Source organism: Moschus berezovskii, chromosome 15 (assembly GCF_049115385.1).
Source record: "Moschus berezovskii isolate FMDL1 chromosome 15, NW_MosBer_1.0, whole genome shotgun sequence".
NCBI classification, from domain to species: Eukaryota; Metazoa; Chordata; class Mammalia; order Artiodactyla; family Moschidae; genus Moschus; species Moschus berezovskii.
Genome location: NC_142474.1, coordinates 65,837,627 through 65,862,886, shown reverse-complemented (window position 1 = coordinate 65,862,886; position 25,260 = coordinate 65,837,627).

The following is a 25,260-nucleotide window of genomic DNA, read 5'->3' as shown; positions in this document are numbered from 1 at the left end:
GTAAACATAGAGATAATGCAGAAGTCTTCTTTGAAGAAGCACAATACAGCTTTTTTTAAATATTCGGCATATTGTTAGAGCTAAGGAAAAATAAGGGGAGATTTCACCTTCTCTTCTCCGCACTGAACAGCTCAGTCCAGAAGAGACCTTCTATAAACTGGCCTCCGACATCGGCATTATTTTTAACCCCAATACCCACTGCACCTTGAATTCTGTTCCATCTTTTTGTTCTCTGGTCAAGCCACAGCAGATGTTTTGTTGCTGTTTGTATGTTAAAAGCAGAGAGAAAGAATGGAACCTTTGTAAGGCTCAGTGGTGACAACAGAGTGTGCAATTGATGGTTTGCCTAAGAGCGACTTAGGCAAGTTCCAGGGTCCCCTCTGATGGATGGACAAGCTGTGTAAGCAGCATCCCACAGCGGGTGCTCGGACCCAGGCCCCTCTGGGGTCACAGGCAGTCATTCTGCCCAAGAGAACTTTACCCTGGCAGAGAAATTCCTGCCAGCCTGCCTTGGCGAGGAGTCTCACTTATCACAGAGCATAATGGGTCTGCTAACTAGTGTTGACACCGTGTTATTTTTCAGGAGGTGGTGTTCTTTTCTGGACAGCATGTTTGCAGCAGTGGACATTGCAGCCTTGGCAGGAGCACAAATATAGTGGAAGTCCCATCAGGTTCTTCCAGCCTAATGATGGTGGATACTGGAGGCCTGGAGACCGGGGGAGTGGGTGGCCATCCCTCTCCCTCCACCGCCCACATTTCTCTTTCCATTATGTCTTTGAGCTTTGTTTCAGACAAGTTGCCTGTGGCAGTGGGTTGGGAAGATGACTCTGAAGGGGCTTCAGCCCACACGGGGACATGTGTGACAAATTATCCTGACAGGACTGCCACTCCAATATTAGCAGCTCGTTAGAAGAGATGGGCCGAATTCATCTCGGCTTTGATCAATTTTCTGCTAGCATTTCAGGGCTTTCAAAGAATCCCATCTCGCCTACCCCTTCCACCCCCACCACTAATTTCTCCTAATTTTTTGTCATTGGGGCCGCACTTGGCAGGACTTCCCTAAGGGTCAGAGAATCTGGCAGCAGACCGAGGAGGTCTTACGAGAGTTTGTGCCCCGTGTCAGGAAGTAGAAAGGGAATGTGAGCCATTTGTACTTGAAGAAATAAAGAAACAAAGAGCCTGGATGATATAATCTCCAAGGTTCTATCCAACTCTCACACTCCATGATTCTATGGAAAGAATCCCAAGAGAGGGTGGGGGAGGGGAAGGCCTGTGCTCAGGTATTTCCACCATCTGGGGAATCTGGGAGCCGGGAAAAACCGCAGAGAACGGCCAGTCTAGACACAGGATGGGGAAGTGCACATGAGACAAGGTCTCGTCCTCCTGATTTTCAGTCCAGCACCCCTCCCACTTGACTGTGCCATCACAAGAAAGAAAAGCATCAGAAGTGAATTTATCAGTTAGGTTTTTCCAGAGGAACCAATGGGAGGGGTGTGTGTGTGTGTGTGTGTATGAGAGAGTGAGATTTACTTTAAGGAATTTGCTCACGTGACTGTGGGGAGTAACAAGATAAGAGGCTGAACAGATAGGAGTTGACGCTCCCAGATTGAGGCAGAATTTTTTTTCCCAGGAAACCTCCATATTTGCTCTTAGAGACTTCACCTAATTGGGTGAGGCCCACCCACACATTGAGGGTAATCTCCCTTACTTATTCAGCTAATTGTAGATGTTAATCGTGTCAACAGAGTATCTTCACAACAGCATTTAGACTACTATTTGGTTAAATATCTGAGTAACCTAGTTGGCACATAAAACTAACCACCACAGCAAAGAAATGAGCCATCACATGGGTATAAAACCTGGTATAATAATATCTTATGTGATAATAACAAATACACACTATATATGGGGCTTACCATGTGCCAGAAAAAATCCTTAGTTCTTAAATGGTTGATCCTCATTGTGAATTCTGTATATGTAAATTCATCTACATACTAAAAACTATTTATAATCTCCAAATAAATTAATGTGGTCCCTTCATGGTCCTTTGTAGACACGGATGAGAGATTGTTGTCACCACACATGCATATTTCCATCTGAGGCTAAGCGGAGCAACATTCGGCCTCTTGTTTCAGCTCCGACTGTAAATAGTTGTCCTTTCTACTGTCTATTTAGTGCTGTGGCTTTGCATTTTTGTGTGTTTTGGTGGTGGCTTTGCTGTTTAAAGTGGCTCTCTGACATGTGCTGAAGTGCTGTCCAGTGTCCTAAGCACAGAAGGCTAAGAGGTGCTTTACGAAGAAAATGTGGATGTCAGATAAGCTTCATTCAGTCGTGAGCTATACAGTGCCATTGGCTGTGAATGTGAGTTCAGTGCTAATGGGTCAACAACGTATATTAAATAAAGTGGATTTAAAGAAGCACATATAACTGGGCATTTACCTGGAAAAAAGGGAAACTCTAACTTGAAAAGTTACATGCACCCCAGTGTTCACAGCAACACTATTTACAACAGCCAAGGCATGGAGGCAACCTAAATGTCCATTGACAGATGAATGGGAAAAGATGTAGCATACACACACACACACACACACACACACACTCACACAAATGGAAGATCTCTCATCATAGAAAAGAATGAAATAAGGCCATTTGCAGCAACATGGATAGACCTAGAGCTTTTCACATTAAGTGAAGTAAGCCATACAGAGAAAGACAAATATCAGATGATGTTGCTTTAGATGTGCAACTCTAAAGGAAGTGATACAAATGAAATTATTTACAAATCATAAATAGACTAATAGCCATAGAAAACAAACTCATGGTTCAGTTCAGTTCAGTTCAGTTCAGTCGCTCAGTCGTGTCCGACTCTCCGCGACCCCATGAATCACAGCACGCCAGGCCTCCCTGTCCATCACCAACTCCCGGAGTACACTCAAACTCATGTCCACAGAGTCGGTGATGCCATCCAGCCATCTCATTCTCCGTCGTCCCCTTCTCCTCCCGTCCCCAACCTTTCCCAGCATCAGAGTCTTTTCCAGTGAGTCAACTCGTCGCATGAGGTGGCCAAAGTATTGCAGTTTCAGCTTTAGCATCAGTCCCTCCAATGAACATCCAGGATTGATCTCCTTTAGAATGGACTGGTTGGATCTCCTTGCAGTATAAGGGACTCTCAAGAGTCTTCTCCAACACCACAGTTCAAAAGCATCGATTAAAGCATCGATTCTTCGGCGATCAGCCTTCTTCACAGTCCAACTCTCACAACCATACATGACCACGGGAAAAACCATTGTCTTGACTAGACGGACCTTGGTTGGCAAAGTAATGTCTCTGCTTTCCAGACCACCTGACCTGCCTCTTGAGAAACCTGTATGCAGGTCAGGAAGCAACTGTTAGAACTGGACATGGAACAACAGACTGGTTCCAAATAGGAAAAGGTGTACGTCAAGGTTGTATATTGTCACCTTGCTTATTTAACTTATATGCAGAGTACATCATGAGGAACGCTGGGCTGGAAGAAGCACAAGCTGGAGTCAAGATTGCTGGGAGAAATATCAATAACCTCAGATATGCAGATGACACTACCCTTATGGCAGAAAGTGAAGAGGAACTCAAAAGCCTCTTGATGAAAGTGAAAGAGGAGAGTGAAAAGGTTGGTTTGAAGCTCAACATTCAGAAAACAAAGATCATGGCATCTGGTCCCATCACTTCATGGGAAATAGATGGAAAAACAGTGGAAACAGTGTCAGACTTTGTTTTTTTGGGCTCCAAAATCACTGCAGATGCTGATTGCAGCCATGAAATTAAAAGACGCTTGCTCCTTGGAAGGAAAGTTATGACCAACCTTGATAGCAAGGTGACAATATACAACCTTGACGTACACCTTTTCCTATTTGGAACCAGTCTGTTGTTCCATGTCCAGTTCTAACAGTTGCTTCCTGACCTGCATACAGGTTTCTCAAGAGGCAGGTCAGGTGGTCTGGTATGCCCATCTCTTTCAGAATGTTCCACAGTTTATTGTGATCCACACAGTCAAAGGCTTTGGCATAGTCAATGAAGCAGAAATAGATGTTTTTCTGAAACTCTCTTGCTTTCTCCATGATCCAGCGGATGTTGGCAATTTGATCTCTGGTGCCTCTGCCTTTTCTAAAACCTGCTTGAACATCTGGGAGTTCACGGTTACCAAAGGAAAAGGAGGTGGTAGACAAATGAGTCTGGGATTAACAGATACACACTACTATACATAGATTAACAACAAGGATCTGCTTTATAATTCAGGGAATTATATATGTAGTATCTTCTAATAACCTTCAATGGAAAAGAGTCTGAAAAAGAGTGTATAGTTCGCATTCCCACCAACAGTGTAAGAGGGTTCCCTTTTCTCCACACCCTCTCCAGCATTTATTGGATGTAGACTTTTGGATAGCAGCCATTCTGACTGGTGTGAAATGGTATCTCATTGTGGTTTTGATTTGCATTTCTCTGATTATGAGGGATGTTGAGCATTTTTTCATGTGTTTGTTGGCCATCTGTATGTCTTCTTTGCAGTATTATTTATAATAGCGAGGACTTGGAAGCAACCTAGATGTCCATCTGCAGACGAATGGATAAGAAAGCTTTGGTACATATACACAATGGAGTATTATTCAGCCATTAAAAAGAATACATTTGAATCAGTTCTAATGAGGTGGATGAAACTGGAACCTATTATACAGAGTGAAGTAAGCCAGAAAGAAAAACACCAATACAATATACTAACACATATATATCGAATTCAGAAAGATGGTAATGATAACCCTGTATAAGAGACAGCAAAAGAGACACAGGTGTATAGAACAGTCTTTGGGACTCTGTGGGAGAGGGTGAGGGTGGGATGATTTGGGAGAATGGCATTGAAACATGTATATTATCATATGTGAAACGAATAACCAGTCCAGGTTCGACGCATGATACAGGATGCTCAGGGCTGGTGCATGGGGATGATCCAGAGGGAGGATAAGGGGAGGAGGGAGATGGGAGGGGGGTTCAAGAAGGGGAACACATGTACACCCGGGGCAGATTCATGTCAATGTACAGCAAAACCAACCAATATAATATTGTGAAGTAATTAGCCTCCAATAAAAAAAAAGAAAAGAAAAAGAATGTATATAACCGAAGCACCTTGTGGTACTCCTGAAACTAACACAGCATTGTAAATCAACTATACTTCAGTTAAAAAGTCTTGTAAACATGCACACACACACACAAAGTAAGGTTATATATTGGTCAATTGACAAAAATGTTGGGACCAAAGACTCAGGGAAGCTAAGCCCGTGTTTCTTCTAGAGTTATGGTTCGCTATTCACTAATTCAGAGTTCTTAACAACTTTATAGAACATAAATACTGCACATAACTGCAGATAATACAATTCAACTGTATGTTAACGTGTTTAATCCTAGGACGACCCTATTGTTTCCATTTCAAAGGTGAGAACTCTGAGGCACAGAGCAGGTAAACACGTGTTAGAGCTCTACTTCAGTCTGTAGGGTTCAGGGTCCAGTGCTCCTAACTGTTTTCCTGTAGTGTATCCCTGTCAAGACTCTGCTAATATTACAGTTCCATCTATGCATTTTATTTTTGCTGACCCCTTTACATGTTATATCTTATCCCAGTTTCCTGAATTTTAATGTTGTGTGGGCCTTCGTTTAAGTTTTTGCTTTTGGTATTATAATGCTGTTAAAAATGGCAGTAATCAGAGTAACGGAAGAAAGATCAAAACTGAAAGAAATATACTTGTTGTTGCCTCTCTCGAATGTTCTGAACATTGGGAGCTCAAGGACAAGCCAGTACAGAGAACAACGATGAAGGGAGGCAGACCCTGATTGAGCTGGGGATGTTCAGTTAGGTGCAAGAGAAGACAGGTTAAAATTGGTTTGCATAGATTCCCACGAGGCATTTTTAATTGCGTGTCACTTAAAATGTAACGTGTGATCTCTCCCTCTTAATAGCTGTCTTTCTGAAAGATGTAAACTAGGCAAAACACAGCAAGGCGGGCTGCTTTCTGAAGACTTCTGTTTATCTGTGCGGGGAGGCACCGTGCAGTGTGCCCACCTTTGAGGATTTTACTGTGTTTGAGGAAATAGACCAAAAGCAATACTTTTAATGCAGTAGTGGAAGTCTCAAGCAGGGGAATCCGTGAACAAAATAGAAGAAGCAGGAACGTGTCTGACTTGTTTCAGAAAAGGCAGGTCATCCATTGCGGTTAGAGCAGGAAGGTATGATGGGCGAGGCCAACCCTCTGCGTGATTCCAAAGGTGTCATTTCACCATCGCCCAGGTGAATAGAGCCTTCTGTTGTTGCCTAGTGAATGACCTGAGAAGCTGGACAGGGAGGACCTAGGTAAGCTTAGGAAGGGGGCCCCTTCTCTCCTTTTCTCTTGTTACGTAGGGAAAGAATTGAAGGGAGAAATGACATCAGATTTTCCCATTAAATTTTTTCTTTTAATTTTTATTCATGTTTGGATATGCTGGGTCTTTGTTGCCGCATGAGGGCTTCATATACTGGCAGAGATCAGGGGCTAACCTAGCTTCAGTGCGTGGCTTCTCACTGCAGTCGCTTCTCTTGTTGCAGAGCATGGGCTCTAGAGCGAGTGCTCAGTAAGCACATGGGCTTAGCTGTCCCGAGGCATGCAGACTCTTCCCAGACCAGATATCGAACCCATGTCCCCCACATTGACAGGCGAATTCTTAATAACTGGACTACCAGGGAAGTCCAGATGTTCCCATTTTCAAAAGGACAAAAAGCTTTGAATTTTCCTGAATCAGCAAAACCATCAACTAGAGTTAAGGTATTTGTGACTAATTCCTGGAGTACCTGCTTGAACTATTACTATCAGTGGTAAAGTCAAAATGCCGAGTTATAGACTCTCCACGGATGATCAGTGCTGTGACTTAAGCTGTCAAGAACTCAGTCAGAAAAATAGCCTTTCCAAGTGTTGAAGCCTTTTCAGAATGAAATGCATTAGCCCCCAGAATATGAGTAGGCTCTGAGAAAGCTGGATGAACTTTTACAGAAATTCCAATCTCCTTTATAGATCAGGCCAAATATCTTTGCAAATTCAATCTTAGGCAACAGCAGAATAAGAGGTGGAGCTCGGGTCCTTGGCTTTAATATGGTGAGCTTTCCTCTCTACTGACCTGCCACTAAAATAAACAACAATAATAAACTTTCACGGTCTTTTAGCTGGGATGGAGGGGCCAGACCAAGCTTTTCCTCAACAATGTTTCTCTTCCATTTTCCATTGCCTCAACTTAATCTCAGGTTTGTACTGGAACTGAGTCCAAACAGGATAAAATACCATGAGAAGCTTTGCTGGGATCACTACAAGCTGGCCAGAGACAGGAAATAGTAGAAACCATGAGAGAGCCTGTTCTGACGAGAATTCCAGCAGAGCTTGGTTCCATTCAAGCAAGTTCCAAAACAAAGGAAAAATCCCTTACATGGTCCGCCAACATTTTGAAGGTGCTCCTCCAACACAAACAGAAATTTACATCTTTAGAGTCCCCGAGTCTGGAGACATTCCACTGCCCACGGTGCCCTGGCAGCCCCTCCCCCTGGATCAGAAGAGGAAAGTCAGGGGTGTGGACCTTTGGTGAGGCTGCAGCTTGTCACAGCCTCCTGGATAACTCTGACAGAAAGTGTTTTCCTGAGGCTGGGACATAGCAAACTATTGAGTTTCATTTTTCTTGTGCCAACACTAATTGATATGATGCTGTCATTCTCTCACCCTGTAAAAGAAAATCGCTATAAGTTCATGGCTTCATCTCTGCTCATAGGAGACGTAATAAAAGCACCAGCTCCCCCAAAAGAGAGGTGAGCACTGTTAATCACTCCGTCAGTGTGGAAAGATTCCTTTCTGCTGCACAGTGGTTCCCTGACCTAAGACGAATTGGAAGAAGAAGTCCAATGCTCGTCTATGCTCCAGAGGCCATCTTGTTTTGCAGATGGTGGAATAAATAAAATATTTCCTGAAGAGTGAACACGTGCGGGAAGGAGCAGGGTGTGAGGGTATGCTGCAGGAAACTGGGCTAGCCAGATGTGAGTGCTGACCCCCACTTGCTGGAATCTGATTGACACTGGGGTTGGATTTCTCCAGCTGTTTGGAAGAGCTACATGGGAAGTCAACTCTTTCCCAAGACTGAAGGGGGCCACCTGCACAATATCCCTTTTGTTGCCATTGGGATTTCCATTGTGTGTATTTCTGGGATCTCAAATCCCTATTTTTCAATGTACAGAAATGTTAGAAAAGGGATTACAGATTTATCAGCAACCAGATCTCTGAACGAGAGCTCTGTGTTATTTCCACCACGCTATGTGCTCAGTGTCAGCTGAACACTATACGTCCATGTTCAATATTTAGCTGCAAGATGATTTGAACTGTGGATGGTACATAATCGAAGCCAACAAACTAACAGAAAATGCACACGTGTATTGTGTGTGTTTGTGAAAGTAGATGTGTGCTGTGAACAAGTTCCTGCAAATGGAAACCATATATAAAGCTGCCCACTGGAGCCAATGGAATGCTCACTAATTAGAATCATTTCTGGAAACTATTGTTTCAGGAAAGGGGTAGTTCCAGGAAGCCTTGTAGATTTTATTTATTTATGTAGATTTTTTTATAACTTCAGCCTTGGCTAAAATTAGCATCACAAAGCAAAGACAGCAAAACTGCATGTTTTAAATGTGCCTTAAAACTGAGCATTCTTCATAATAAAACATCAGATACCCCAGGTTTCAAAAATCAGCAACTCTGGTAAAAGCCATAGAAATTTGGACCTCATATGTGGATTAATTTGCTGAAATTTACCTTTGCAGGAGCTACAGGATAAAGTGTCTGGGAGTAAACTGCAAATGCAAATTAAATGGCAGGCCAAGGTTTACAGAGAACAACTGGTTTCAAACAGAAGCTTCAGCATCTCAGAAGCCGCTATTTACATATAAGCAATTAATGCCTGAACTACAAATCATTCTTATCAGTTCATTAAAACAAGCTCCCCAAGGACCTCTGCTAAACTTTTTTAAAAATTGAGATCTATAAATTGTATACATTTGAAAAAAGGAACACATTCCACAGTTCAACCTCTGCTAATTCAGATTGTCCTTTTTGACAGTCTGAGGGAGAAAGGTTTCTGCTTGCTCTTGGAGCAAGAACAGCTCTTAGTGATAATGCTGACATTGATCTCTGATGTCTGGGGGATGTAGAAAGGACCTCCTCGGAGTGTAAGAGCATGTCACACTTACATGTGACAGAAGAGCCATTTACATGATGTAATTTAAGGGGCCCCTCTTGCCCCCCAAATAGGTCCCCCCTTGAGTCTCTGGCATTTAACATTACTATGATTGAATTCATTTGGATGAAGGAGAATAGCTTTTTCAAGGTGCCCCTGTTTAAATGAACATCTCTTCCGAGTGGAGGGCAATCCATGAGCCTGGATGGGTTCATGAACATCAAGGCAGCCAGGGTTCAGGGCCGGGGGCTCAGACAGAGAACATGGTGGTGGAGGGAAGGTCTGAACCTCAGGGCCTTCATTCTCAGATGTAAATCTCAAGAGCGTAATGGTATCAGGTGGATGGGGAAGATGAAGAAAAGATGCATTCAGAACAAACCTGTAATTATGCTGAGGGCCAGGCTTGGCTCCAACATGCTGGTTTAGCTTCATTGTCTCTGAGAAATGATTTCTAAACTCCCAGGGTTTTGCTTTCTCAAGGTTGAAGCCCCAGGCCAATCCCTTCTGTAAGGCTTCTTTTGGTTCCTAGCAAGTCCTTTAAAATCCTGAGCGCTTGCCTGAAACATCTGTATGTTCTCTGGAGAGGAGCTTTATCACCCCTGATCAAGTATGGTTCTCACTTCTGCATAAATCTCCCCACTTCTGTGAGAAAGCTTTCCAAAATTAAAATTCAAGCCCAGGCAAAGTAGTTCTGGGATATTGTGAAATACAGTCAGCAACCCTAACATTTCACATGCTGAGAAGTCAAATATATAAAAAATCCATGCATTTATATGACCTACTGAACATTTACACATTGTCCAAAGATTTTCTTTTAAATGTTATTTTAGCCCAGGGGGATGGATCTACTAAAAACCACATGAAAATACATCCAAGTGGATGTTTTAAAGCATAGTTGCCTATTGACCAGTCATTTTTTTTTTTCCATTTAAAAGAAAAATTTAGAATTTCTTTTAAAGGAAATACCGTTTTTCCTTGGAGAAGGTAAGTGAGAATCTTGTCTTTTCTTCTATCACAGGTACTATTGTTCAATTCTGGAAGAGGTCTCTATCCCACCAGCAGCTCTGTGTCAGGCCAATGACAAGTAACTCACTGCTTTCTTTCTTAACTGGACCATTTCTATGAATGACAAGTCCCTACAAATAGTTCACTATTTAAATGATGACCACTTTTGTTTCCATTTACTTTTCCATAAACAGAGCTGTTAAACTTTATTCCTAGGAGGTTTCTACTAGGTGCTTGAAGAGTTGTGATTATTTTGAGGGTCATGTCTGAACTGTGGGTAGGTAGAACTCTGGTGTATCAATGCAGATTTTTTAATGCATAAAATCCTATGCTCCCCATGCATCCCGCAGAGAAATGGTAAAATGAATTTTGGGACTGCTAATCAGGTCCTTGGGCTTCCCTGGTGGGCCAGTGGTGAAGAATCCACCTGCCAATGCAGGAGAGGTAGTTTTGATCCCTGAGTCGGGAAGATCCCCTGGAGAAGAAAATGGCAACCCATTCTAGTATTCTTGCCTGGGAAATCCCATGGACAGAGGAGTCTGGCGGGCTACAGCCCATGGGGTCACAAAAGAGTCAGACATGACTTAGCAAGTAAACAACAATAATCAAGTCCTAAGGACATGCAATTAAGACACTTAAGAGTCTTCAGAAAGAGAAAGACAAATACCATGCGATATCACTTATATGTGGTGGAAAGACTGAGGGCAGGAGGAGAAAGGGGTGACTGAGGATGAGATGGTTGGATGGCATCACTGACTCAATGGACATGAGTTTGAGCAAGCTCCAGGAGATGGTGAAGGACAGGGAGGCCTGGTGCGCTGCAGTCCATGAGGTGGTAAAGAGCTGGACATGACTTAGTGACTGAACAACAGCAACAACATCACTTATATGTGGAATCTAAAATATGGCACAAATGAACCTACCTATCAAACAGAAAGGGGTGTCCCTCATAGCTCAGTTGGTATGAGCTCAGAATCTGCCTGCAATGCAGGAGACCCCGGTTCGATTCCTAGGTCAGGAAGATCCTCTGGAGAAGGAAATGGCAACCCACTCCAGAATTCTTGCCTGGAAAATCCCATGGACAGAGGAGCCTGGCAGGCTACAATCCACACGATTGCATTAGTCAGACATGACTTAGTGACTAAACCACCACCTCCATGAAACAGAAACAGACTCAAAGACACAGAGAACAGACTGGTAGCTGCCAAGGGAGAGGGGACTGGGAGAGTGAAGGAGTGGGAGGTTGGCATTCGCATATCTAAACTTTTGCACAATAGATACACAATAATGTCCTACTGTATAGCACAGAGAACTGTATTCAATATCCTATGATGAACCACAATGGAAAAGAATATTTTTTAAAAATGTGTGTGTGTATGGGCTTTCCAGGTGGCTCAGTGGTAAAGAATCTGCCTGCCAGTGCAGGAGACGCAGTTTCAATCAATCCTTCTGTCAAGAAGATTCCCTGGAGTGGGAAATGGCAACCCACTCCAGTATTCTTGCCTGGGAAATCCCATGGATATAGGAGCCTGGTGGGCTACAGTACATGGCATTGCAAAAAGTCAGGCATGACTGAGCACATATATATGCGTGCGCGCGTGCGCACATGTGTGTGTGTGTGTGTGTGTGCATGTATGTAACTGAATCACTTTGCTGTACAGCAGTAATTAACACATTATAAATCAACAATACTATTAAAAAAGACTCTGAAGACTCTGGAACAAAGAGAGAAGTACAGAAGGTCCAACTGGACTAAGTCCTCAGAAAGCTGAGCATGTGTTCTGCACAGAGAGAGTGGAGTGTCCTCTTTTCAGGACATCAGCAGGTGACAAGAGGGGAAACTTTCAGGGCTGATCCAGCATGATGCCAGCCATGGCAGAGGTATCTGCCAGGTGAACAGGGATACAAGTGACAACCACCTGGGAGGACAAAGCAGCCTGAGCCTCCAGGGCCCCTTGGTAGAGAGATGTGGAATTCAGTGACGAAGCAGTGTGGGACCCCAGCAGCAAACACCCCTGGGATTGTCACCTAAGCCCTGGATGATCCCCCGGCAGACAGAGTCTGGGAAACCAGGAGTTAGGTGTTGCACCACATCATCTAAATTCAAACATAAATAGAACACGTTTGACTTCAGCTACACATTACGTTACGGCAGATCTCGCCACCTGTTCCTCTTGATCCCCTAAATCAGGCAAACCCAGAGGGGCAGTGGGAAACAAAATTCCACCAGCCATAAGCGGAATTCTGCTTTTCACTGTCTGCTTGAAACTTTAAAGTGGGCTTTATAGTTTATCACTTAACCCACCCACCACTCTCAGGACCAAGAAACTGCTAATCTGATTTGATTCCTCCTGGATAGGTGCTGACATCAGAAGGTCAAGTGCAGATCAACTCACTGGTATAAAACATGCCTTTACAGCCCTGTGGAGCTTGATCTCTCCAACGGCTTCTGCCTTTCACCTCAGGAGCCAAAGCAGTGTGGACACTGAAATTCAGTCTGAAATGTCAATGACCGCCTCAGCTCAGCAGCATCCCCTCCCCACACATCGTCTGTTGCCCTGACCTTCCCTCTGAACAGTATCTGACTTTTAAACTCTGAGAAGATCTTAAAGAAGCCTAGTCATTAGAGCAATTGCTCCATTGACTTTAGGAATGAAATTTCAGTGTTCAGATCAAAAACTTTATTTTTCCAAAGTTGCTGAAATTTTCAACCTGCCCCCAACAACACCCACCAAATAGAGAAAAAAAATGGTGAAAGCAGAACAAACAAAAAAATGTGCTAATTTTACCCAGAGATTCATGGAAGAGTTGTTAAAGCCAGTGACATATGTATTTTGAAATGAGCATCGTTTATAGCCAAAATCTTCTTCAAATGTTTCTTAGCAGAATGTTTTTCCTTGTCCTCCTCCATCTTTTTCCTAGAAGTTCCTGGTCTTTAAGTGATGTCACTTAGCTCTCAAGAAGTTTTTATGTTAGAAATTATCCTATGTTTAGTTGGAAGGATGTCTTCATTTGATTCTGGTAAAAGTCCAAAGATAATCACGAAAAAATATCTTGGTTTAAAGACACTTCTGCAAGATTTCTCAGAAATTTCACAAGTTAGTGATTAAGGCAGCCTGATCACAAATTGGCAAATTAGTCATGGCTCCTTGAAGCAGATACAGTATAAGAAACAGCAGGGGCATGAGTTCACAACAGCCAACACTTTAGAGAAGGCAATGAACACTCTATGGGTATCAGCACCTAACCAGGAACTAGACTGACTTTGCATGATGCTGTACAGAAATGTTTAAAGACAGTGTCTTCAGCCAATATGGCTCGACCTTTGTTGTCAGCCTACCACAAGTAAATAGCAGGAAAAAAAAAATGTAAGACCCGGGCCCTGGCTCCTATCCTGTGAGGTGCTGAGGACATGCTATCCTGAGAGAAAAATCACTGGGCCAGGGCATAAAATGGTGTGTTTATCTGTCAGTGTGGTCATGGTTTTATTGAGGAAATAGATTATCCAGAGAAATGTGTACTGTTTATAGTTCTGTCAGACGGAAGGGTTGTTTCTAGGTCACATAACTTCTTTATTATCAGAAGATGCTCAGCCCCAACAGTCTCCCCAAGAAGATGGCCTGGCTCCCAAAACCCAGGATCAACTTGATCACTCATCGGCCTTTGACCAAGACCAGTGATGTGCCAGCACATATTAAAGTCTGATTATACAAGCAGAAAACCAAACAAAGCCTTTCCTCATGGTCTGGCTGAGGATATGGACACGGAGAGGGAGAATTGTTCATTTGAACCATATGAAATGCCCATTTTTATGTCCAAAATGATGGCTCTTGACCATTTCATATGGTGTAACCTTTCAGATGCAATTTGTTGCTCAGTAATAGAAACATGCATGGTTGCTATTTGTTTGCTGTTTGCATTTAGCATAAGAAAGGGCTGTTCAGCTGAGGGAGCATGGATTGGAAAAGGGGCAGAGGTGACTGGGTGCACTTGCTGGGGAGCCCTGGTCACAAAAGAGGAAGGTGTGGACTGTGCATGTGCGAAGAACTTTCTGGAACAGACTGCCTTTAGGAAGTCATCTTGATGAGCCAAGTATTTGTTTGATCAGGGAAGTTGTTCCAAAAGAGCATATTAGAACTGAAGGGCTATGACCTAGGTAGCTGACATAGAAGCCAGCAAGTGTCTGAATGACCCTTGACTTCTTTGCTCTTACTGACCCGGAGAGTCCCACACCCTCTATCTGCCCACCTCCCACCACAGTCCCTGGAGTGGGCTTCCTGACCAGTAACCCTTGTAAAAGATGATACCCTGGTATTAGACCTTGAGCATCCTACTGATTCACAGTCATCTCATATGTAGAGACCTCCTGCTTCCCAAGGATGGTGTCATCCAGCCAAGGATTTCTGACTCTTGCTTTGGGGAACAGTCCTCAAGCTCAGCGTCTGGATTCTAAGCCCAGCTCCGCTGATTCAAGGTTGGCGACTCCAGGCCCATGAGCACTGACCTTGGCTGGGTTTATGATTGTTCTCACCCTTGCAAAATTTCTTGGTTTTCATTTCCTGAATTTCAAAATGTCCACTCCTGCTCCACCAGGCTCCTGCCATGTATGAAGTGGGCCGCCTTCTCTGGTTCTGCTTTTGATTCTGAGCGAACAGCCTCAGATCCTGAAAACCCGGTGTTTTGAAGTTCTAACACAAGAGCACGGGGTACTGGAGCGTACTGAGCATATTGAATTAGACTCCAATAAACCTTTGTAGCAACTCGGGATTCTCCAAAAGTTCACTGAAAGTGTGTTACCACATGCCTGTTTGGGAGACTCCGGATGGTACAGACTGCCAATGGTTTCACTTTACGCTCTGCGGCTTACCACACAGACAGCGTTACGGGGAGAGGAACAAGCTTGCAGCCTAATAATTCATTAGAACTGGAAAGTGTGCGGCTCATGAAGATAAAAGTTTGTACACATACACATTTCTGAATCTGCATCGCTGCTGAATGATGAGGCCGGAAATACGACAGTTCAGAGGAGTCACATCCCTCCAGGTAGCTACAGCTGCTCCCCGTGTTCCAGAGAGGCTAGACTTACTGAGCTTAAGTCCTCTTAAGGTTACATCTGATTCCATGATACTGTGACTTGCAAAAGCCATTTTTTTCCTCCCCCAAAACATGAAATAGGACCTTTCATTACCTAACAACACTAAGGTCATAAGACAAATGGGTGCTATTACTGCAAGTTCTCTGAAGCGTGGGCAGCATTTCCGGGGACATTTTAACTCATGTACTCCCTCCAGCTTTTCATCATTCCAGGAAAGGCCTGTGACCCATTGACAAAAGCAGCAGTCTGCTTGTAGAAAGTGGCCCAGAGCTGGATGTTGACGAGCTTTGGCACACAGTTGGCCACGACATCTGGGGCCACTCTACTTGTATTTTTTTCCTGCAGTCAAGGAATAATCCATTTCTGGATGGGCAGACACATTCTGATACCTCATCTGTACCTTTTTTCAGTAAAGCCTAATAGGAACTTGTTTTCTGTGACGACAAGATGCGTCACAAATTACTCTAAAGATGATATTGATTTTCCTGCAAATAATAAGTCCAGCCGCAGGAGAACCATAAAACTTCAAGTTGTTGCTTCAGTGAGTATTACCGTGTAATGTCAGTAGCTTTGGTTTTTATTTAATTTTGTGATTAAGGTTTTTATTGATTTCCCTGCAGGGTAGAATATATCAATACCTTTGGTTTCAAAGGAGCATTCGGGAACAAGAAAACATAAAAGGACTCAACTACAGAAAACTTGGGCTTTATTTTAAAATTTAAGAAACTGCCACTGGAAATCTCCAAGGTATGTCTTTGGAACTAATTTTGGATGTGGCTGCTCAACCTTGTGCCAGGAGCTAATCCCTCAGGTTCTCGGGCCTGTGAAGTTTAGTTGAGAAATGCTTAGCTAGTAGTTATCACAGCTAATACTCTTTTGCAGAAGCTGATACACCAGCAAGTGAATCACACCTCCACTTTACCATAAACCATGCATCTCCTTCCTCTTCACCAGAAGGGAGTGGCCTGATGGGACCCATGTATGGAGGCCCTGCAGGCAGCTATGTATGTATAAGAGAGCTGGTCCTTTGCAGAAATGCTGCATCCTTGAGAAACAGAGACTGTATCTCCAACTCAGAATGGACCCCACCATCACTCTGCAGGATCTACAAAACTGCACAGGAAGTGCATGGTTTCCTTTAGTCCTAGAAAGGGTGCATAACCCTCCGAGCCATCCGGTTTCCTGCATGATCTTCTCCTCCCCTTCAGATTGGGGGCCAGACAAGGTACCTTCCCTTTTGTGGGATGGGCATGGTAGACATTCTCTTGAGATGAAACTGCTTCCCATTACACAGATCAACGTGTTATGCATCCTTGTCACTGTCGTCATGTTCATTTATGTCCGCATGGGGACAGGCCCATGAACCTGAAGGATTAGCTCCCAGCACAAGGCTGAGCAGCCACATCCAAAATTAGTTCCAAAGACATACCTTGGAGATTTCCAGTGGCAGTTTCCTAAATTTTAAAATAAAGCCCAAGTTTTCTGTAGTTGACTCCTTTTATGTTTTCTTGTTCCTGAATGCTCCTTTGAAACCAAAGAGCACTCTTTGCGACGCCATGGACTGTAACCCACCAGGTTCTTCTGTCCATGGGACTCTCCAGGCAAGAAAACTGGAGTGGGCTGTCATGCCCTCCTTCTGGGAATCTTCCTGACCCCGGGTTCAAACCCACATCTCTTGTATCTCCTGCATTGTCAGGCAGATTCTTTACCACTGGACCAGCAGGGAATTCCCTTTATGTATCCTTAACACTCCCAACTAAGATGCATATTTCACCAATGACATTTCATCTTATCCTCCCTACAGCTCCAACGCTCTGAGCTTTTTCCCACTGAGCAGCAGACTAGGACCTGGAGGGATGCAAAAGGCATGTTCCATGACCTACAGTTGGCAGAGTGGCAGAGCTAAAAATTACACATAGCTCTCTTGTCTACTGACCCGTTCTACCACTGGAAGATGACTTCAATCAACTTACTTCTTGCTTGTTGACATTGGTGGTTTGGTTTGAAGCTTTTTTTCTGTCTGAGTTGACTGGTCATTCTGGTGTAGAAGAACCAGGGGGCCTGGTCTGCCCTGCACACTGATCCACATGCAGCCTCTTTATTTTATTTCCAGCAACTGGGGATGCCATACCTTGGAGTAGGGCCTTTTGGCAGAGAGACATCCTTTGGAACTGGAGAAATGAACCCAGGCACAAAGGCATCAGCCTGGTAGATTTTGCAAGCTCACCAAACAGTCATCTGTCTGCAGCCAGAAAGACAGAGCAGTCTTCCCCCTCTCTTTTTCCTTCTTAAAAACACATTCCCCTTTGTTTGAAATTCCAACCAATTTCTAAAAGAATAAGGCAGAATGATCTCTGTAGCAGAAAACCCTGAGAGTATAATTGACTGCACTGCAGCCAAGGAGAGCACCAGGAAATGGGGTGAGATGGCTATTCATCAATAAAAACAGTATTAGAAAGAAGTCCCTGTCGTCTGGCTAGTTCCTCCCCTATCCTGCTTCATCCTGCCTCAAGAAAAGCAAAGAGAAGCGAAAACCTCAGTGTAAGTTAAAGAGGAAGGAAGTTCACTTTTGATTCTCACTGCTAGAAATCCAATCCATATTCAGATCCTCATGGGATCTGTTGCTTTGAACATTCATGTTCCCAGGGTAAGGTCCACCATGTGCGGAGGAGCCCTGAGTAGCTTCAGGGCTTTGCCTCCAAGAATACACCCCTCTCAGGGCTGAGGTCAGAGCCATTCTCATGGAGAGGCACAGCCTAGTGGTCTAGAGTGAAAGGAAAGAAGCCAAAACACAGCAACTTGAGAAACGGGGTGACTGAGAATATTTGTCTACTCTGTGGGGTTGAAGTTCCCATAGGAAGGACCCCTTTGGATTAAGATGTTGTTGATACTACAGGACAATGTTAAATGGTTGAGATACCACCTGAGGTTACCATTGTCCATCGACTCCAAATGCCTGTTTAATGAACTGATCACATCAAGTCTTCATTTTCCCCAGAAAGTCCCTAAGGAATTGACACAAGGCAGGTAAAAGAGAAATGGTCTGGAACCTCTGCTTGTGATTAGGGGTCCTCTGCTGGCTGAAATCAGGGGCAGGGGGAGAAGACGTGCCAAAGGGAGCCAGGAAAGGGGTCCAAGGTCCAAGGCGCACAGTCACAGTTCAACTCCAGCAAATCCTCTGTTGGGCAAATTTGGATTTCAGATGCTGATTGCAGCCATGAAATTAAAAGACGCTTGCTCCTTGGAAGGAAAGTTATGACCAACCTTGATAATATATTAAAAAGCAGAGACATTACTTTGCCAACCAAGGTCCGTCTAGTCAAGGCAATGGTTTTTCCCGTGGTCATGTATGGATGTGAGAGTTGGACTGTGAAGAAAGCTGATCGCCGAAGAATTGATGCTTTTGAACTGTGGTGTTGGAGAAGACTCTTGAGAGTCCCTTATACTGCAAGGAGATCCAACCAGTCCATTCTAAAGGAGATCAATCCTGGATGTTCATTGGAGGGACTGATGCTAAAGCTGAAACTGCAATACTTTGGCCACCTCATGCGACGAGTTGACTCACTGGAAAAGACTCTGATGCTGGGAAAGGTTGGGGGCGGGAGGAGAAGGGGACGACGGAGAATGAGATGGCTGGATGGCATCACCGACTCTGTGGACATGAGTTTGAGTGTACTCCGGGAGTTGGTGATGGACAGGGAGGCCTGGCGTGCTGTGATTCATGGGGTTGCGGAGAGTCGGACACGACTGAGCGACTGAACTGAACTGAACTGAACTGGGTTAAACTGGTCTTGTTACTTGTAGCTGTTGCAAAACCCTTGGGTTTTTCTCAAAATACCCTAAGAATAAGCCAAAGAAAGGGCAGAGGGTGGTGTTGCTGGGACAACTGCCAAGACAAAGACACTTTCAGATTTCTGGAGACAAGAGGCCATGTGAAAGGAATTTTCCCTTTATACATACACACACACACTCACGCATGCACTCACACACAATGAAATGCCCATGGAGGGTGGTGTGGCTGGCAGAAATTTGATTAATTCACTGAGCACCATCAACCTTAAACAATTTCAAATGTAGCAGGAGAAAACATGAATGGGACACAGTCTTAAAATGAGCACAGGAATTAGAGGCAGAGCCATTTGGAAAAGTGAATCCAGACCATCTGGAGCTAAAGACAGGAAGTCAATGGAGCTGCAAGCGTCTGGGATGCTGAGTGTCCTTCTGGGGGGCGGGCGCGGTGCAGGGCTGGAAGGGGACCCGTCCACAGGTCTGGGGGCAGAGCCAGTGGCCTTCTACCCAGGTGGCAGCACCCAGGGCTGGGGGGTCAGCAGAACAGCCTGTAGGCTCCCCAGGGACAATAGGAGACACCGGCCCTGCGGTTGCTGGCTCCTCCGTCTGCTTCTGACCCACAGATTGGATGCCAAGGCTCCCTGGACAGGAAATGAGTGAGACTCCATGGAGGATTGTTCAGGGATTTGAGAGGAAGCCATGGACCCTGGCAACAATAGGAAGACGGGAGGGTGGGAGTAGAGGAAAGGTTTGTTTGCTGAATGTTGATCCACTAAAGGTCACTGAGAAATATTTGCAATGTCCTTTGCATACAAGGAACTTCAGAGGACAAGGGGGAGCTGGAAATGCTCAAAGCTGAAAGAACCCCTAGATCCCGGCCTCCCCAGTACATCCCTGACCCCCCTTCTCCTAGTCAGCCTCTCCCCAATATTAGACGATGCTTAGTATCATTTTGTAATTCAGGCACAGTCTATGATTTCTTAGTTCAGGCTGGGCAGCAAGAAATTGAGTCCCAATTTTCCCCAAAGCCTCTAAATGAGGCCCTGGACTAGTTACCTCTGTGTCCTCATCTGCAAATTCGACACAGCTTGTTTGCAGAACATTTAAATCACTTAGCACCTCACTCGACACTTAGTAACTGCCCTCAATCACTGTAGCCATTCTGTTTCATTACCAGTATTACTATGTATTCCAATCATTTCCATTTTCCTTTGTTATAATAACACTGCACTGAATGTCTTCATACCTAAACTGTCTGGAACTCTGAATATTTCTCTAGTGTAAATTTCTAAAAGCAGTAAATGAAGTCAAAGGATAGAAACTTTTTAGAGGTGTTTGATAACACGTGTCAAATGATTTCCCATCCTGATTGTACCCACATCTCTCCCCGCTGTCCTGGAACAGGAATTCAGGTAGAACAACCTTGATGATCCCATGTAATGCCATTTAAGTCCATTCCATCAGCACTTATTTACTGTGTGTTGGGTATGCTTCTGGGCTCTTGAGATAATAGCCATGAACAACAACAGAGTTTCCTGTCTTCAAGGCACTCAGATCCTGTGGGAAGACGGGCAAAAATAAATAAATACATTCACAGTATAGTGTTGGTGAAACCATAAGTCCTATGAAGAAAGTAAAGCGGGGTAAGAGCCTGCTGGCTGATGCTATTTAAATTTTTTTTATTTTTATTTATTTTTTGGCTGTGCCACAAGACATGTGGGATCTTAGTTCCCTGATCAGAGATTGAACCTGTGGTCCCAGCAATGGAAGTGCAGATCCTTAACCACTAGACTGTGAGGGAAGTCCCAGGCTGACGTTATTTTGGACTGGATCTATCTGTCTAGTTTAGATAGGAAATGACACCTGAGCCTGGAACAGGGTGAAAAGAAACCTTGTGAAGATGCAAGGAAACAATATCCAGGCAGCAGGGGGCCAGGTACAAGGGCCCTGAGGTTGTCCTTGCCCCACATCAAATTGAGGGCTGGTAAGGTGGACATCTGCATATGAGGTTATTGATATTTCATGAAATTAAAAGACGCCTACTCCTTGGAAGGAAAGTTATGACCAACCTAGACAGCATATTAAAAAGCAGAGACATCATTTTGCCAACAAAGGTCCATCTTGTCAAGGCTATGGTTTTTCCAGTGGTCATGTATGGATGTGAGAGTTGGACTGTGAAGAAAGCTGATCGCCGAAGAATTGATGCTTTTGAACTGTGTTGTTGGAGAAGACTCTTGAGAGTCCCTTGGACTGCAAGGAGATCCAACCAGTCCATTCTAAAGGAGATCAATCCTGGGTGTTCATTGGAAGGACTGATGCTAAAGCTGAAACTCCAATACTTTGGCCACCTCATGTGAAGAGTTGACTCACTGGAAAAGACTCTGATGCTGGGAGGGACTGGGGGCAGGAGGAGAACGGGATGACAGAGGATGAGATGGATGGATGACATCACCAACTCGATGGACAGGAGTTTGAGTGAACTCTGCGAGTTGGTGATGGACAGGGAGGCCTGGCATGCTGTGATTCATGGGGTCGCAAAGAGTTGGACACGACTGAGCGACTGAACTGAACTGAACTGAAGGTGGCTGGCATGAGCAGGGCAGTGAGAGGGGCTGGGGGAGTGTGTGCTTGGAGCTGCAGACGGTGGGGAGCCAGAATAGACTGTTCCTAGTGGGAAGGGAGCCTGGAAATTTCTAAGCAGGGGAGGCTCACTCAGCCTATCCTGCTAGATGTATCTTAGATGAGACTAAGGGCCCCCAGTTAAGGCATCACCTGTATGTGCTTGCTAAGTCTCTTTAGTCATGCCCGACTTTTTGCAAACCTATGGATTGTAGCCTGCCAGGCTCCTCTGTCCATGGGATTCTCCAGGCAAGAATACTGGAGTGGGTTGCCATGCCTTCCTCCAGGGGACCTTCCACCACCTAGGGATCAAACCCACTTCTCTTACATCTCCTGCATTGGAAGGTGGGTTCTTTACCACTGGCACCACCTGGGAAACCCAACCTACTTGGTGCTAACTTCATAGATGAGAAAATATTTCTTCTTTTAATCTGCATAACTTGTGAGATTGCCTTTTCTATATTCCTTTTGAGCATCTACATTTAGCTTTCTTGAACTTCACCCTCCTGCAGGACCACTCCTGCTGAGCTATCCAGGATGTATCAGCTCCTGCCTTTAACAGGGACTTCAAGACAGCACCCAGAAATCTCCATCCGGTTTCGAGTGTGTGTAAGTCTCCATGTTGGAGGCATTTGGAAGAGTTTTGTGGTTCTGTTTCTGGCTCCTCTCACTGTTTTCTAACAGCCTACATTTTAAAATATGTCCTTTATTAAGCTGTGATTGCGCAGATGGGGGGATGGGATGAGTTTGGATGTATTAAGCTGAAAATTCGGGCTGGATAAATATTACATTGGGATTTACTCTTTTATTAGGTTTTTAATCATTCTGTGAATGCTTTTTCAAGAACTGCTGGCATCTCAGCAGAATCATTCAGCATTATGCTCTTTAACTGCTAAAAACTACTACATAAACGAAATCTTTAAAATAACTAAACGAGAGCGTGCATTTGTTATGCGACATCACACAACCGTTCCATCGGCACACCTTCCTAATGGCTTCTTTATGCAAACGTTATCGTCTTTGTGCTATTTTCTACTTCTGCTGTTTCCAGTACATTTATTTCAATGAGGGTAGCTGAAAGCCTCTAAAGGAATTGGAGAGGCTGGCCTTTTTCCTCATGCTTTAGGATGTGTGTTTACTTGACGAACTTGCTTAAATGACCAGCTGAAACCATGAAGGAGCCCCTCCATGCTTAAAGTATGCACTCATACATTGGCAGAAAGTGCCAAGCGTATGCAACCCATTTAGGAGCTTCAGATTCTTACAGAATGATTTCATTAAAGACACTGAACTGGGGTTTAGATTAACTCTGATCTTGGGAAGAGCTTACCTTCAGGTCCATGTATAGGTTTAGTAAGGTGATCGGGGTAAGGATGTTCAATGGGTGCACCTCCAGAGTGAAGGCTGAAGAATTCTCCCCCCGCCCCCCGGATTCTGTCTTCTGTTTCCTCTGTGATGATGAGCTTAAGGAAGACTGAGTAGAGGTGTCCCTTTGGGACTCCTCATATCCAGTCCCTTTTCATTCTGTTTAGGGCTCACCAGGTGCTGCTTCATAAAATCTTACACGTTATGGACCTTCAGCCTTGGTGTGTCTTGCTTCAGTATCTTCTGGAGTCTGACACTGGAAAGGGCACGGTCCTTGAGCTGCTTTAATGTGTTCTTTCCGCACCATGTACATGAAGACATTGCCACTAGGACTGTGTGGTGTGACAAGAGAGCCGCTGGACCTGGCGGTGCTGATGCTGAGCCTTTGGAAGAAACCCAAGCCCCTGGAAAGTCAACCCATTATCACGATGCACAGAAGTTGATTGCCTTAGTGTAGAAGCTCTAATGAGTTTTTTTTTTCATGTCTAACACCATTTACCCGAACAGCAAATTCCCACTAACAGCATCTCTCACTTCTGGGAGGCAGGATGACGAAGAGGTTAGGAGCCAGGGCCCTGCCAGCCTGGAGATGAAGATGCAGAGGACTGTTCAGATGCTCAGACTCTAATCAACTAAGTATTGTCCTGGAAGCAACATTTCCACAGAGATCTAAAGAGATTAGAGAGATAGAATATCCTAATTACGCATACTCTATAAAAATGTATAACAGACATACTTTTAATTCATGTTATAAATATTAGCTGAAATTCCTTCTATATCACAAATATGCTAAATCATAAATAAAATATGAGTAAATATGAATGTTAAAGGAATATTATATATCCTTATATACTGACATATATATTTCCATAGCATTCAGAATTATTCATACTTTATTGCTTGCACTTTTTTGTTTTGTCATGGTTGTCTTTACCTACCAGGTTGTTTAGATAAAGCATCTACCTCTGTCAAAGAATGACAATCACCTAATCGTTCCTGTAAAAGGTGAGATCTCTCACATTCCAAAATTCTTATATAATGCAAACTGTCTCCATTAATCCCATGGTTAATAGAGGTGTACTATGAACTGATGCTGCAGCTGAAGCTCCAATGCTTTGGCCACCTGATGCAAAGAGCCAACTCACTGGAAAAGACCCTGATGCTGGGAAAGATTGAGGGCAAGAGGTAAAGGGGGCAACAGAGGATGAGATGGTTGGACGGTATCACTGACTCAATAGACATGAGTCTGAGCAAACTCTGGGAGATAGTGAAGGACTGGGAAGCCTGGAATGCTGCAGTCCATGGGGTTGCAAAAAACACAGACACAACTTAGTGACTGAACAACAACTCTTACACAAGCAGTAAGTTGACTTTGGATATGGAATGGTAAACAGATTTTACTCCCGAGTTCAGTAACAAGGTTTTCTTACTGAGTCTCAGTGGACTTTGATTTCTAGTGAGATCCTTATGCTTGGAATAATGATTTTGAGTAAGTATTGAAGGAATTTATAGGAATGCCACTTGCTGATAATGAATGTTATAACATTTTTTTTAAGTTTCAGAAACACACAGACAACATCAGTCTAAACCAGGGCTTGGCACACTGTGTCCCCACTACTTGCTTCTGTAAATAAAGTTTTATCGGAACACAGCCACACCCTTCAGTTACATAAATAATACCCTCAAAGACTAAAAATATTTACTAACAGATCCTTTAGGAAAAACATTTGCTGACACCTGGGCTAAACTGCAATGGGTAAAATAAGATCAAGGTCAACCACAAAAATAAAAAGTAAATAAATAACTTTTATTTTGGGACTTGGAAAGGAAATGGAGTTTAAAAACTATAGTCTCCACCACATTCAGAATTCTGCCCACAATTGTGGGACAGCTGTTCCCCTTTTAAAATTCGTACTCAACATGCCTGCATGAGCCAGCCCACATTCATCGTTTCACTTCCCTTAGAACCCCTTGGAGTCATTTGTGCAGACCGTAGAGGGTACATAGCCTGCTGGACCCCAGTGTGGGTGGGACGGGTCACCAGGAACCAAGAACATGGAACCCTGTGGGTTCTCTGCTGGAGGCAGAATCATGAACTCTTTCCTATTTCTATTTCCCAAATC